Genomic DNA, 15,242 nt, shown 5'->3' on the forward strand with positions numbered 1-15,242 from the left:
CAGCAACCACGAAAACCTGGCAAATATAGCAGCACTGCTAAGAAGAGGCTGCACACTCATCCATACTGTTGTTTGATGTGGATAGTCGGCTTCCTGTGTACCTCCATTAATTCTCCATTGTCCATATCATGCTCTCCTCCAAACCACTGCCTTCCCACACTTTCTCCTCCCTCATGCCAGATTTTCTCATACCAGGGATACTCATACTCAGGAAAAGAAGAGGGTGTGAGAAAATCCAGACTGAAGGAAGTGTGGGAAGGCAGTGATTTGGAGGAGAACTTCACATGGACAGCAGAGACTGTCATAAGGGAGGCACAGGAAGCTTATTACCCACAATAAATAACAATATGGACTAGCCCTCACTTCACTATAGAGCGAAATGTGAGCAGTTTTCAAAGTGTGTACCTGGTGTCTTGCATCTGAAGGCATTGGGAGCAGGAAAACCTTGTCACAGTTTCTTAAACTTTTTTATTTTTATTTCACTGATTAAAACAACAATAAGAGTTATCAATTCTGGCCTTCATCGCTTTAGAGTCTGCAAAGAGGAAGAGAAGGCAAAATGGAAAGGAACAGGAACATAATTTGAAGGCAAATAGAGACATTTGTTGTAGTTGTCAGCCATGGAAAGACTTGACTTAATTTTGCCTCCCCCCCCCTCATCGCATGCTTTTGAAAGCCCCAGTGTGGTGCATTGCATGGTTCCCAGCCCCCTGAATATTAGCATGTGCTTTTTCATGATTATTGGACTGCTGTTCTTTAAAAAATAGTAAAAAATAGCACCAACTGCTGTGTCCCCTGCACAGCAATATAATTACGGGTTCTGAAAAATATGAGATGAAAAGAGGTGGGTCAGTGTTTTGAGAAATATCTCAGCAGGGTTCTGAAGTTAGTAGGAGTTGAACAAGGTGAGTTTGTTTCCTTCCCACAGCCAATCTATTGGTACCTAGTCCCTTATTCACTTTATAATACTGTACTCTGTGTGTGTGTGTGTGTGTGTGTGTGTGTGTGTGTGTGTGTAGCATTATTAACATGAAGACTGAAATATATGCAACTTTCAAAAATGGGCTTAAATATTTGGCTTTATCTCTGCCAATGGATTTATACAAAATACAATAAATGAGCTTCTATGTGAAATAATGGCTAGATGCAAGTGGTTGGGTGTTTTTGGGGGATGGGGGTGGGGTGCTTTTTGTTTGTTAATCGACACAACAAAGGGCAACAGATCCAAATGAGTTTGAAATGTTTTTCTCTCCTCAAGTTTCGCATTTTTCAAAGTCATTAATTTCCCCAGCATTGGATAAACTTCAAAAGGCACAACAGAGAAGAACAGTCTTTGTTTTGCTCTTTTAAAAATTATCTACCTGACACTTAGTGTCATAGCAAATAACCTAGCTCATTATTTTTCCAGAACTGTGTTTATGTTGCCCTTTCTTTTCTGCCCTGATACACTGTATGGACAAGCTTTCTCAAATCACCTTCACTGTTACTTCTCTGCTAGCTCTCACCTCCTCGTGTAACTACTCCCCATTCTTTGCCCTTGAGTTCAAGAGTCTGCCAACAGTAACAGGCAGGGGGAAAGGGGAGGTAGGAGAATTAAGATTGGGAGCTCAGAAATGCTGTAGCAGCACTTCAAGATTAAGATTTTAATAAATTCCACCTTGCCTTTTTTTAAAGGATCCTCCTCCTTTCCAGTACATGGTATTTATAAATCAGCTTTTGAGCCACTGACCTTGTCGGTTGTCCCACTTACTGATTACTGTGTGTTTTCTAGTTGGTCCTTTTTATTATTATTACTTTTTTGCTATGATTACAAATGCACACTAAAATAGATGTGTATGTTGGAGTGCATCTTTATGAAAAATAAAATGTCCAGTTGCCTTCATCTACACATAGAGAGGTTGGCTTGCTTGTGTTATCCAGAGAAATCTGTGTTAGCAGGAACGTCTCTTCTCTCTTTTTGGCACACTCAACTGGAGAGGGCTGTTGGATGGAAGATCTTAACCAGTTGGTAAGGGATTTGACTAGATGACACTTGGTTCCATTCCCAGGATGTGCAGTTCACATCCTATTGAAATTAGCACAAACACTCCCCAGTACTTCAGAAACTCTGGATTGTACCCTGATTGATGCTTTAAGTATTTATGTTGTTTTTAGTGGATGGTGTAAAAACTCTTTGGGAGAAGTAGATGAAGGGAGCTTTTGAAATTGGGCTTCTCTGCCTTGCAGCCTTGAGTTTCAGAGCTTGCTCCCTCCCCCCCTCTCTCTGTTCCTCTTTTGCTTCCTAAAAAGATGCATTTGTAGTAGAGTACTACTCAGATCCATGAGGCTTCCTCACCTTCTTTTTGCAAAGGAGAAAACGTGGTTACAAAAATATTGTTTTTGTGAACTGCCCTGAGATGATGAAGGGCAGTATATAAATCTAATAAATAAAACAAAATAAGTAAAATGGACACTTTGAAAACTTTGATTACCAGTGACGGTTGCCCCTCATCAAACTTTCCCACAGTTGTGTTTTTCAACTTTCCATTACCTTCCTGATTTTTTTTTAAAAGATGCTGAAAGAAATTCAAGTTCTCATAGCTTGCTTAAAGTGGACAGAGTCCAAGAAAAAGGCAGTTCTTCTTTCTTTCTTTTCCTTTTTTTACTCTGAGGCATTCTTTACTCAACAGCTCATTAACCGTTAAGATGATGAGGGCAGGGCAGCGGATAGTGCCCATGGCCAGCCCAGCCAAATAAGAAATCTGTGTTTTTAACCCCCACTTTTTCTCTCTCCCTTAATGCTAAGCATTTCCTTGGCACCGATTTCCTAGTGAAGAAACTGCATGGGGACAGAACAAGGAAGCGTTAGGCCAGGCCTGCTTCAAGCTGTTCTCACGAACTAAATGACTGCATGCGGAAGGGAATAATAAGCTGGCTGTCTCTGCAGTTATGATCTGGCTGTGTGAGTCAATTGGTCTGCTAAATCCATTACATTCTCATGCCGTTTAGATTAAGAGGAAAGAAGAGCACTGACCTCTGGCCCAACAGTGAGATCACAATTAAAATCCTGAAGTATTTATAGAGCTTCCCCGGTTTTCTTTTCATTACATTTTTTAATGTAGTCATGGACTTTCCTTCAAAATCACCACAGTTTTTTTAACTTTTTAAGCAAACATAGCTTTTCAGTAGATGAGATTTTTTCCCTTCCTTGTTAAAGCTGTGTTTATCATAGAACGCTACAATACATCAATTTATGACCATCTGTCCCTCCAGCTCATTACTGTCTGCATTGACTAGCAGTGGCTCTCCAGGAGTTTCAGATGCAGACTTTCCCAGCCTTGCCCAGAAATGCCGGGACTCAACTTAGGACCTTTTTGCACGGGAAACATATGCTTGAGCTATAGCACATCATTAATGGCATGGACCATTGGTTTCTAATAGGTATGGACCTGCATTGAACAAAGCTGTACTGAGTGCCTTGGGGACAGGATACTTCTTACCCTTGTTTCATATCGATAAATTCAATAAATGAAAAGGTTTTTCAGAAGTATTTGACTGCCCCATATATACTGTAATTTTTTAAATAATAATTTTTATTGAGTTTACATTTTTACCACATTCACAATCCATTAATTAATCTCACCACAAAAAACATTGCTCAAGCTGAGCTTCGACTCCCCCCCCCATCCCACTCTCTGGCTTTCATAAGTATTAATTTAGATCTTAGCATTTCTATAACAACCTATTTACCTTCTTTCTATCTTAATAAAATGACTGCCCCATATTTTTAAGGCAATTTCACACTACCAAAACATCTTAGATGTTAGAATTCTGCCCACTCATGAATGTCTCCCCCTCTTTCCACTTTTGCAGGCACAAATAGTACCCTGAATTATTATTATTTTTTTTGGGGGGGGGAGAGATTAGGACAGCTCTAAAACAAACAAGCAAAGACAAAGCCTGCCCCGTCTCTGATCACATTATACAAACTCCCAAATTACATGGGACCATGAAGTTGTGGAAACTGGATTCTTTAATGCCATGTGCTTTAGTTAGGTTAGCTATTTGGGAGAATTAGTAATAGCCAGCTTCTTCCCAGATTTGCAAGTTCATTCTCACTACACCTGTTGAGTGAAGCTAGAGGAATCTCATAGTTCCAAGGCATGTGTGGAGTGCCAGCTGAACCATGCCCCTCTGTATTTTGAAATGCAACTAGGACTTATTTTAGTGGCTTTATGTTAGGGCGGCACCAGAACCGAGTTATCTGTGATGCAACTGATCATTTAGTTAATTTTTTGTTTTGTTCTTTTAACTTCATTTGGCAGTGGGGAGGGGGGGGGAGAAGTTGCACCCTCTGCACCCCTATGTCTATGCCCATGAACGCAGCAGCATATAGATGCCTCACACCATTATCATCGTTATGATTATTTAAAAACCTTTTGTTTTTTAAGCTAAAGAACTGCAGGTAAGTGGTTTTGCAATGCCAGTGCCAAAATGCTTCTCTTCCCTCACCAGTCAACCTGGACTCTCATGAACCCTCCCTGTGGCATTCTAACTATGTTGACCTGGTTACTATAATAGCATGGAGACTTCGGGGCTCTATTTCTTCCAAATATTGCCCATTATACAAATGCTTCATACAGCTATTGCTAATAGGCATCGACACAGTGTGCTGCACGTAACCTTGTAAAGGTGTGGTACTGAGTCAGCTCCACATTTTTCAAACAGATTCCTCGACCTTTCTCTGTACTGTATATATTTTCATTTGCACGTGGCTATCATGGACATCACATTTGCACCAGCCCTTCCAAGACATTCGTTCTGCTTCTGCTTCTGCTGCCAAGATGTGACTCGTGCTATGAGATCAGAATCAAATTCTGAAGTGGAGTCATCCTTGCAGTGCAGATCAGCGTGGGCAGGAAAGGTCATTGTGCTCTTCCTTTGGGATAAATCTGTGGTGAGGTGAGGGAAGAGGAAGCCTGCTTATGTTCCCTTGACCAAGATTCATATCTTTGGCAGTGTTTGAAAAAAGGACTTAATTAGATATTTGTGTAATACAGAGGATAAGGCCTATCAACTGCTATTAGCCATGACTGCTAAAGGAATCCTTGTTTGGGGAACAGACTTCTAAGCCAGAAGAAATCGGAATAAAGAAGTTATAGCTAGATTGAAATTTAATGAGCTTAGGTTACAAGAGGGTAGGCTTTGGTTAAACAGGTTCAAGGTTCTTGTATTAATTCACAAGGGCCTTAATTTGTTTTTAAGAGATCTCAGGGACCACTGGATTCCTTATAACCTTGCCTGATCATTTGTTAGTGCCCCCTCCATGGCTTGGATGCATGGTTCATTTCCACATGGAGTATTCTGGGCCCAATTTTGTGGAACCCTCTACTAGTTCAGGTCAGACAGGCCCCCTCCCTCTTTAATTTCTGGTGCTTACTGAAGACTGTTTTGTTAATTCCAGCAACATTTTAATTGAAGTCTGATAGGCATTCGGCACGGAACTGTATTCGTGTCACATGGAGCTCCCACTGAGGCCAGCGTTACAGGAGGTGTAGCAGCTCTGGATTTCTTATGTAGAGCAGGCAATTGGCCTACAAGACCCTCTCCAACTCTTGTAATCTGTGAGTAGAAGACCACACAGTAGTAGCCTTTGGCAAAGATATTTAAACCTCACTCACCAATGCTAAAGGTTTGTATTCCAGTTCCTAGACTTAGTTAGCCTTTTCTGGCAGAAATTCAATGTATGTAACTGCATGGCACAGCAGTGGTGGGAGAAAATAAGTTACCTGTTCCATGACTGTTATGAAACTGTTAAAGACACAGTATTCCCACCAGGACCAAACCTGGCAGGCCTCCTCCCAATTTCAGATTTTTCCAGATGCTGCTCACAGCTGTAGTTTGCAATATGAATCCTACTTTTTTTTAAAAAACGAAACCTAGATAGATGCTAAGTTCTATTCCAGAAATAAAGGTGTGAAATGCCCACAGCTTTGAATATGTTTATATCTCCTGCTGGTCAAAAAATGCTTCTGGATTCCCTTCAAGCCCTATTAAGTCAAAATGTAACAGGTTGGTTCAAACTAAACAATGCTGTTTCCTCTAGGAAACATTGCTTAATGATTACTCTTGAGCATCCTCCCTTCTTTTCTATTTTAAATTTGCATGTTGGGGGTGGCCATTTAAAATGAAATGTTCATGTTCTCTATGGGTGGTCAGAAAACGGGAGACTTATAAAGATGCAAGTTTGTTTTTGCATGGAATCTTCAAAGGCTTCCAGACTTCCTTGCATGATGATACAGTCAGGAAGTTGCGTGGGAGGAATTTTCTGAAGCTGTTTTCTATAATGGGAAACGTACAGCGACCATCCTCCCCCCCCCTTTTTAGCTGCAAGCTAATACAGCTACAGATTCTTTTGTTTTTGTTTTTTTATTTTTGCTTTGTCCCATAAACCTTTTGATTTTTGCCTCAGTTGCCCTCAGTGTTTCTAGGTGTGCACTGTATGAATTTAATTTGGATATGTGGAAATACAAAGTGCTGCATTCATGATTCAAACCGTTAATAAGATTTCTCAGGCTGGGCAACTTTAGCGGACGTACCTTGAGGTGCCTCGTTCTGGGACTTATTCCAGGCCATATGTTTAGCAGATTTCTGTTTCCTGCATCCGATGCATAGAATGAAGGTTAAAATTACAGTCTCTAGCTGTACAACCTAAGTACAAGTGCTCACAATTTCTCTCGGGAAGTCTTGGGAGAATTTATTTAGCCTGGCATAAGTGATAAGGCCGCTGTCATCTGAACTGGTTTCGACAGCAGCATGTTCAAATGCGTTTCGGATAAATGTGGTTCACTTATGTATTAACTTGCAGCTTGTTTGTTTGTTTATAGTCTCCCCCTGCACCCTGCACTTTTCACTGCAAAAAGTTCCCAGAATGGCTTAGGGAAGATAAATACAAACACAAGACGGTCCCTGTATGCAGGCTTGCAATCTAAAAGACACGACAGCAAAGGAAAATGTGGTGGGGAGGAAGGAGGCAAAGGAAGCAAACTCAGGTGCCAGTTCTTAAAGTTAAAAAGTTCTTATAATGCCCAACTGGGGTGGAAACAGTTGAGGGAGAAAATAAGCAAAAACAAAACAAAACCCAGCTGTCTCAGGAGAATAAAGTGGGCCTTTCACTCTCATCTCTTCTGCTGCCGCAGCTAGATATAATGACTGCTGGATGACAGCTGAGAGAGAGAAGGAGCCAAGTGGAGTTTCTCTCAGCTGAGCTGTGAGTTGTAGTCGAAAACTTCTGGGGGGCACTAGCTTGGTGAAGGCTGGCTTAGTGGGCTTTATCACATGTCAAGTGTTCACAGGGAGTAATTCTGGCATCTGCCCCAGACTACTGTTTGGTGGCTGTTGACAGATAGATGAGGGCTAATGAACTGTAGATGAATTGGAACATAGCCGCTTCTAATCATCACCCTTCAGGCTAAGGTGTGTTGGGGTGGATTTGCCCAAAGTAGACCCACCGAAATGCACGAACATGGCTAAATTAGGGCCATTAATTTCAGCAGGTCTCTGCTGAGGAAATCTTAGTTGAGTGCCACCCTTTATTGCTGTTTCTGAGCAGGTGCAATTTGCTCAGTCACTGGTGTGCTTTTTTATCACCTATATGTGATACAATCACGGCACCCAGGAATAACCTGGCACCAGCAGCCCGTGATTCTATAATCCCAGGGATTTTTGAGTGTGACGCACAAGGGGGTGGCGCTGGAGACTGCCTGGTAGCTGCAGCTAGCATAGCTATAGAACTATTGAAATTCTGGGTTCAATTAAATTGGCTGCTCTTGACCCCTTTATGGCCCAAGATAGTCCTGTGACTTGCAATAACTCAGGGAACTTATCTTTTTCTTAGATGTAACCCCTGCTGTAAGGGACGCGGGTGGTGCTGTGGGTTAAACCACTGATCAGAAGGTCGGTGGTTTGAATCCCCGCGACGGGGTGAGCTCCCGTTGCTCGGTCCCAGCTCCTGCCAACCTAGCAGTTCAAAAGCACCTCAAAGTGCAAGTAGATAAATAGGTACCACTCCGACAGGAAGGTAAACAGCATTTCTGTGTTCTGCTCTGGTTCGCCAGAAGCGGCTTTGTCATGCTGGCCACATGACCTGGAAGCTGTACGCCGGCTCCCTCGGCCAATAATATGAGATGAGAGCCTTTTAACCCCTGCGGTCTACTTTGAGGGCTGTTCTCGGGGCTGCCCTGGTTCTGTGAGCCCACCTTCCTCAAATGCCAGCTATAGTTACATTTCAGGCAATATGAGAATAACTCATATGAATATTCTCACAAAAACCTATGCACCACTTCCTCCATTCTTAAAAAATATATATTTAATATATGTTCAGTTTCCCCTTTATTGCAAGGAAGCTTGCATTGATTTGGCTAATTGGGATGCTGCTCAGTCAATTACATGGGAAAAATAAAATGTGTTTAGTTTTCTTGGCAATATGCATTCCTGTTATCTATTTCATAAGCATCTGGAGCTCTTCTAATTGTAACTGGAGATTGCCTTGCGTGTTCCATGCAAACCAGCTTCCCATGACCTCTTTTTTGCTCGCTGTCGGTGCCAGTGGCTCTTCAGGCCTTTCCAGATAACTCATTTTCAGTGCAATAAATATGCAGTTGTTCTTAATCCGTTGCACGAGAGCCAAGCACCATCCCTCAAGTAGCATTTCTGTTGCGAGGAGATGGCAAGGAGATTTCATCCGGCGCTCAAAATGCAATATTTTGTGCCACAGGGAATGTAATTAGGTACCATAGCCATTGCCATGACTGCTGTATTTTATGTGGCTGAACAAGTGTTATGCAGATGTTTTGGATGTGCCCTCTGACCCATTCCCCCCATTCCTGTGCCCATGATCTTTAGTGATTCTGCTATAATAGTCCCTAATATACCCAAATAACTGCTTTAGATACTGAGTGCATGAACTCCCATCGTGTATAGGAGACATAGAATCAAGGAATTGTAGAGCTAGAATATAACATAACTTTTTTCTTAAATAAATAAATACCAGCAAAGTTCCAACACCCTGCCATTTCATCATGAACATTTTCTCTTTCTTTTATTTTAGTTATCTGAAAGCTGCACCCCTCTCCTCACCATAACTGAATCTGAATTATAACAGGGGATGTATAAGTCGGAGATAACAAACCGGGCTATATGCCTGGGTAATTAAGTACAGTGGTACCTCTACTTACGAATAACTCTACTTACGAATGTTTCTACTTATGAACGGAGCTCCATCTGCCATCTTGGATGCAGTTTAGATAGGATTTTTTCTACTTATGAATTTTTAGATAGGGTTGCTTCTACTTACGAATTTTTTCTCCCAATGCATTCCTATGGGATTCGACTTACAATTTTTTTCGACTTATGAATGTGTGTTCAGAATGCATTAAATTCGTAAGTAGAGGTACCACTGTAGTGCTGTTGGTAATGCTGGGGCTGGAGATAGGAAGAACAGTGGCAGAGGCAGGCGGAAGAAGGGAAACAGTCCCATGTTGATATAGCTGATTTGAGCTGGCAATTGGCTAATGCAGAACAGGAGCAAGGAACCTGTGCCCATAGTCCTGCAGACGTGTAGGTATTCCATTGGGTTGCACACAAGCTTATTGGGGTCCCAGACGCATGCAGCCCAAGCTAAATGGGTGGGCATCAAGGGGGTGGGGCAAAGGTAGAAGGCATTGATGCCATGCATGCACCCCCCACATGGTGTAGGATGTTATACACAATACATCCACCTGTGGCAGGGGAGGGACTCAGTGGTAACGCTCATGCTTTGAATGAAAACGGTCCCAGGTACAATACTGGCAGTACATCCAGTTTCACTTGTGAGTTGAGAAAGGGGTTCAAATCACCTGCCATGTTGAACTTTTTGGCACAGTTCAACTGAGAAGGTCTTCCATTTTCTTATGCTGTTCCCATTCATTTTCAATATGCATCTGCTGGAGAAATTCCTGCTAAATGGTGTCTTTTGACCATTTTAAAGCAAAGGTGTTTGTTCTGTAAGCAGGGATGGGCAAATATGTCTTTTTCCAGTCTGTGACATTTTCGTACGTCATTACCACAGTTCTGCTCCATTCCATTCAGTATTAACCCCCCCTCTCTCTTAACCGCCCCCCCTAAATAGTGTTCAAATTGTGTTGGATCTTAACTTAGCATTTTGAGAACAGAGTGGCTCCTCCCTCCTGTCCATGGAAGGCTTTTGCTGCAGTGGAAAATCCCACTGGTTGAACTGGGGAGAATGCAATTTTTGCACATTTCTTCACCCCCCTGCAGCTCTCCCCATCCATTTGTTGACGATTGTGGACAAAATGTTAAGCCACAAAATCAAGCTCAACGATCCTGCTGTGATCGGTATGCTGAAGTGACCAAACCTTTCTCAGAAATCGGCAGCACCTACCATTTGTTTCACACCTGCAAAACATTTGTTATGTCCTTTTATTAGGTGCCCCATGGCCAAAGAATCTGTGTAGGAATTGCTAGCCTTCTGTGAAACAAATTCTATAGATCCGTGGCCATGTAAAGAAAAAGCAGTTACCTTGCCTTATATTATTTTACTTGTTTCCGTGAGATCTCAAGGGTGGGTTTGATAATTGCTCCTTTTACAGAAAAGACAAAAAGGAAATGCAGTTCTTGTAGGAACAAAAAAACGGACATTTCCAACGAGTAGTTCTCCAGTACTGATCTGAAGATTTGCTTACATGTAGCAGACACGAGGGCTGGTTTGGTCTACTAGTCTTTTTGCTTTTATGGAGACACCAACCGCCTACCAGCCAGCATATTCCATCAACAGGGTGTCAGTAAACTGGTAGGATGAGTGTGCTGTTATGTGGGCTCTTCGTTCCTGGAAACGAGACATATGGATGAATGTGCTGTTTCCTCTCATTCTGTTTTGTTTTCTATTCTAGGTTATTAATAATATGGAAGCCTTTATAATGAAGACATTTCACCAAAGCCCTATGGTTCTAGGGGACATTGCAAAACATATACACATGGTATAGCATTGCTTTGCTTTTTTTTTTGTAGAACCCCACCCTACTGACTTTGAAATCACTTACTTTTCTTGTGGTCCTAAGAAGATTTGATTGCCACGTACCTCTTACGAAGTACTTGTTGCCACAGCATTTAATGCCTAACTCTGGAACTGTGAACTTGTGGTCTTTCAGGTGGTGATGGACTCCAACTCCCATCAGCCTCAGCTAACATGGCCAATGGTCTGGGATGCTGGGAATTCAGTTAGTGTGCAGTTATGTTAATGGAAACCTTGAGAGAGTTCTTTGCTGTGTTAAAACTGATGTGTTAAAATACAAACAAAACAAAATAGTTTCATCATTAGGGGGTTCATGGCATAGGGGAGGGAAACACATGGTTCACATGTGGACTGCTCATGTTCAATCCTTGAGAACTTCAGCTAAAAGGGTCAGATAAAAACAACCAATACAGTGGTACCTCTAGTTACAAACTTAATTTGTTCTGGAGGTCTGTTCTTAACCTGAAACTGTTCTTAACTAGAGGTGTGCTTTTGCTAATGGGGCCTCTTGCTGCCGCTGCACTGCCAGCACACCATTTCCGTTCTCGTCCTGGGGTCAACGTTCTCAACTTGGTAAATCTTCCAGCTTAGTGGAGTTTGTAACCTGAAGCATTTGTAACCTGAGGCATTTGCAACTTGAGGTACCACTGTACAGATACTGCACCTTGTGACCTTGAAGAGCTGCTGCAAGTCAGAGTAGACGATGTTGCATTAGATGAACAAGTAGTCTGATTTAGTATAAATCAGCTTTTGATGTTCAGGGAATTGTTTTCAGGGAAATGCATTACTTCAATTTAACCTACTCCCCCAATGGTTTATAAGCAGCTCAAATGAACAGTAACCTGTGCCTCTTTTTTTGGGTTCTCTCCCTGACCTTCCTAAGATCTGATTACATAGCAGCATACAATAAATAATTTACATCAGAAGGGCTGTTTTGTATTATATTAATGTAGCATAAATATTCCTTGTAGTAGTGGAAGGCATTCTGATGGTATTATAGGACAGTGCAGTGGGTTTAAAAAACAAACGGGTTAAAAACGTGAAACTAACAGTTGCCTTCCCCACTTTGGTTCAAGAAAAGGAGGACATTTCTTTCTGTTGGAAAACAGTAAATCAAATACCCATAAGAGGGATTTGGGGAATTGACGTACTTTGCACAAATTCTTCTGAAACATGAACATGTGTGGTTTGTGTGTGTACAGTTAAATGCTTTTTAGGGTGGAAGTTTCTCTAAGTAGGGCTGTGTTGCTCTCTGTTTAGAATGAAAGAGACAGCTGTAGGTACCCATAAGAACTAACTCTATCACAATGACAGAATGAAAAAACATTCCTACATGTGTTACAGATTGCTTAGAACTTGGATAAGACCACTGGAAAAATGATTTTGCACTGCAGCCCAAGATAATCTTTGGTATGCATAACACAAGTATATGTGTGCCTAAGGAGGACAAGTTATTTTAGAGAGCATTTAACTGGGCTTCTTAACAGGAAGGCCCTCCTTGATCTCCTGGCAACTTCCTTGGTCCACTTTGGCAAACAGATCAAACCAGAAACTATTGAATCATTCCCCAATGGCTGGTGTTTGTGCAGAGAGGATTTGATTTGCAACTGAAGTGGGGAGTTATCCAGCCCTCCGTGGCCACTTTGAAATGCAGCTGGGCTACCTGCTTGTCACCAGTCAATCACATGGTTATCATATGACATCACATTGAAAGTTCAAGCTGGGGCGGCAAAGAAATGAGATGCCCAAAGACCTGTTTTTATTACTACCACAATATTTTCAATTTTATGAAGGCAGATTTTGGAGCAGCCCAGTAGTAGATGGAACCTTTCTTCATATGTGGTGGACATTGGAAAAAGTTAAAGTATATTGGGAATTGATATATAATGAAATGGGGAAAAAAAAATTGAAACAACTCCCCCCCAAACCCCCCCAATAACAACCCCAGAGGCTTTTCTGCTAGGAATTGTCCAGACAGAGGTTCCCAGGAGACAGAAGAACTTATTCATGCATGCAACAACAGCGGCTCGGATTTTGTTAGCCCGAAAATGGAAAGTAAGAGCGGTCCCTAGTAAGGAAGATTGGCAATTTAAGATGATAGAATATGCAGAATTAGCTGGTTTAATAAGTAGAATAAGAGAGCAAGAAGAACAGGTATTTAAAGAGGAGTGGAATTTTTTGTCGAGTATATTGAAAATAATTGTGCACAGTTAAAAACTCTGGCAGTATTAAAGTAATTCAACAGTATAACGTATTTTGAACAGATGTAAGATGGGAAAATCAAATTGGATGGACATATTGAAATATGCAGGAATGGTGGATAAGTTAAATGAAACTTGGAAGGGGAGGGAGGGATGTCAGTGAACACATGGTATAATAAAAGATGTTTAATTTGAAATGTAAAATTTGAAAATTGAATAAAAATTATTATTTAAAAAAATAGATGCTAGCTCTTCAATAATCAAGGAGAATAACAGCATCCTGAAGAATCTGGATCCTGCGCCTCTGGCCTCCAGTTTATTGCACTAAGAAAGTGGAAGCTCGGTTATCTTTTATTTTGTCATTGTTTTGTAGAACTACTGTAACTTGATGGCTAATACACTACTTCAGACAAAATTTAAGCCCGAGACACCACTGTGTCAGAAAACTTCTGATACAACAATGTGAATTTTCAATGGAAACGATAGGAGAGAAAACCCTTGAGGAAAACCATATGTTCACATTTTAACATGAATAAGTCATCTCCTCTGTAAAATGTAACCATAATTTGGAACCCTTCCCAGGAGAATTGATGTCGTTTCTCTTTTCCTGTCTTCAGTGTAAATGATGAGAATCATTTTGCTTTGCTTAGGCTGTAGGAGCAAGATTTTTAATCTGTCGGTCTTCATCCCACCAACCCACATTTCAATATAAGTATATATTTTTTCACACACCCCCCTAGAACAGGTGGGAAGGGTCCATTCTGCTTGTTAATTATTCTTTTAATTTCTTTTGTGGCTTGTTGTTGTTTAGTCGTTTAGTCGTGTCCGACTCTTCGTGACCCCATGGACCAGAGCACGCCAGGCACTCCTGTCTTGCACTGCCTCCCGTAGTTTGGTCAAACTCATGTTCGTAGCTTCGAGAACACTGTCCAACTATCTCGTCCTCTGTCGTCCCCTTCTCCTAGTGCCCTCAATCTTTCCCAACATCAGAGTCTTTTCCAAGGATTCTTCTCTTCTCATGAGGTGGCCAAAGTATTGGAGCCTCAGCTTCACGATCTGTCCTTCCAGGGAGCACTCAGGGCTGATTTCCTTAAGAATTGATAGGTTTGATCTTCTAGGTTTGATAATTAAGAATTGATAGGTTTGATCTTTTGTGGCTTAGCCTTAGTCTAAGTATCTGAGGGCTGCAAATAAGTTTGTAGAGTGTAAAATGGAATGCTGGACATCAGTCTTGTCGTGAGCTGCTTGTCCAAGCCAAATAACAATTCCGTCTAGGTAAAGTAGCACATTGGGTCCAATACTCCAGCTGTCCTGTGACATGGGATTGTGTCTCTTGTGACCTGCTAAAGGTTATGAGCAAGTGCATGTGGTGGGGTGTTCCCGTAGAAGGCTGTATTGTTCCACCATTATCAGAATGCAGTTCTACTCTGTCAACAGGTACACTTGAACAAAATTTGTGGTCCCGATCTCCACGATGAGCAATATTTTCTGATGACGTCGACCTAATATTGCTGATGACTAAATGGAATCTGGTTCTGTGAAAGAAAAGGAGCTTAAAAGTCACGGTTGAAACTGAGAAGCATACTTAAGGAAATAGTTCAGTAACACTATTGATTTGGCTGGTGTTTACTGCATTGCTTTAGGATGTACTACATAGGACAGCCCTCATGTTATAATTCCCCCCTCCTGCGTTGGTGTGATGTGGTTCTGTTCTTCTCTTTTAAACAGGGTTTGTCCCAGATACCATTCCATTATCACAGGAGAGCCGTGGTTGCTGGTAAACATCTTGCAGGTAGGAAAGCGTCTATGAACCTTCTAGGATGTTCACCCTTCAGTATTTTCAATTGGATTCCCCCAGCGTTTTAGCTAGAGCTGCTTCACATTTTGTATGAATCTTTTTCTATTGGCATACTCAAAGCATGTGTACAGAGAGTTGAAAAATCCACATAAGCAATAATCACGCTTTGATTGTCTACCTACATGCAAATTGT

The 15,242-nt window shown here is 41.5% G+C and overlaps 1 long non-coding RNA gene across 13 annotated transcripts in view; it reads left to right on the forward strand.

Moving 5' to 3' along the window:
* The window catches only part of LOC118089812 (uncharacterized), a 256,572-nt gene that overhangs the window by 44,425 nt on the left and 196,905 nt on the right, over window positions 1-15,242 (forward strand). For all 13 annotated transcript variants that reach the window (XR_015951414.1, XR_015951419.1, XR_015951418.1 and 10 more), the window contains exon 3: window positions 14,980-15,043. This is a non-coding gene — a long non-coding RNA (uncharacterized LOC118089812). The remainder of the gene's footprint in view (window positions 1-14,979; window positions 15,044-15,242) is intronic.

This window comes from Zootoca vivipara, chromosome 8, assembly GCF_965207765.1.
Source record: "Zootoca vivipara chromosome 8, rZooViv2.hap1.1, whole genome shotgun sequence".
NCBI classification, from domain to species: Eukaryota; Metazoa; Chordata; class Lepidosauria; order Squamata; family Lacertidae; genus Zootoca; species Zootoca vivipara.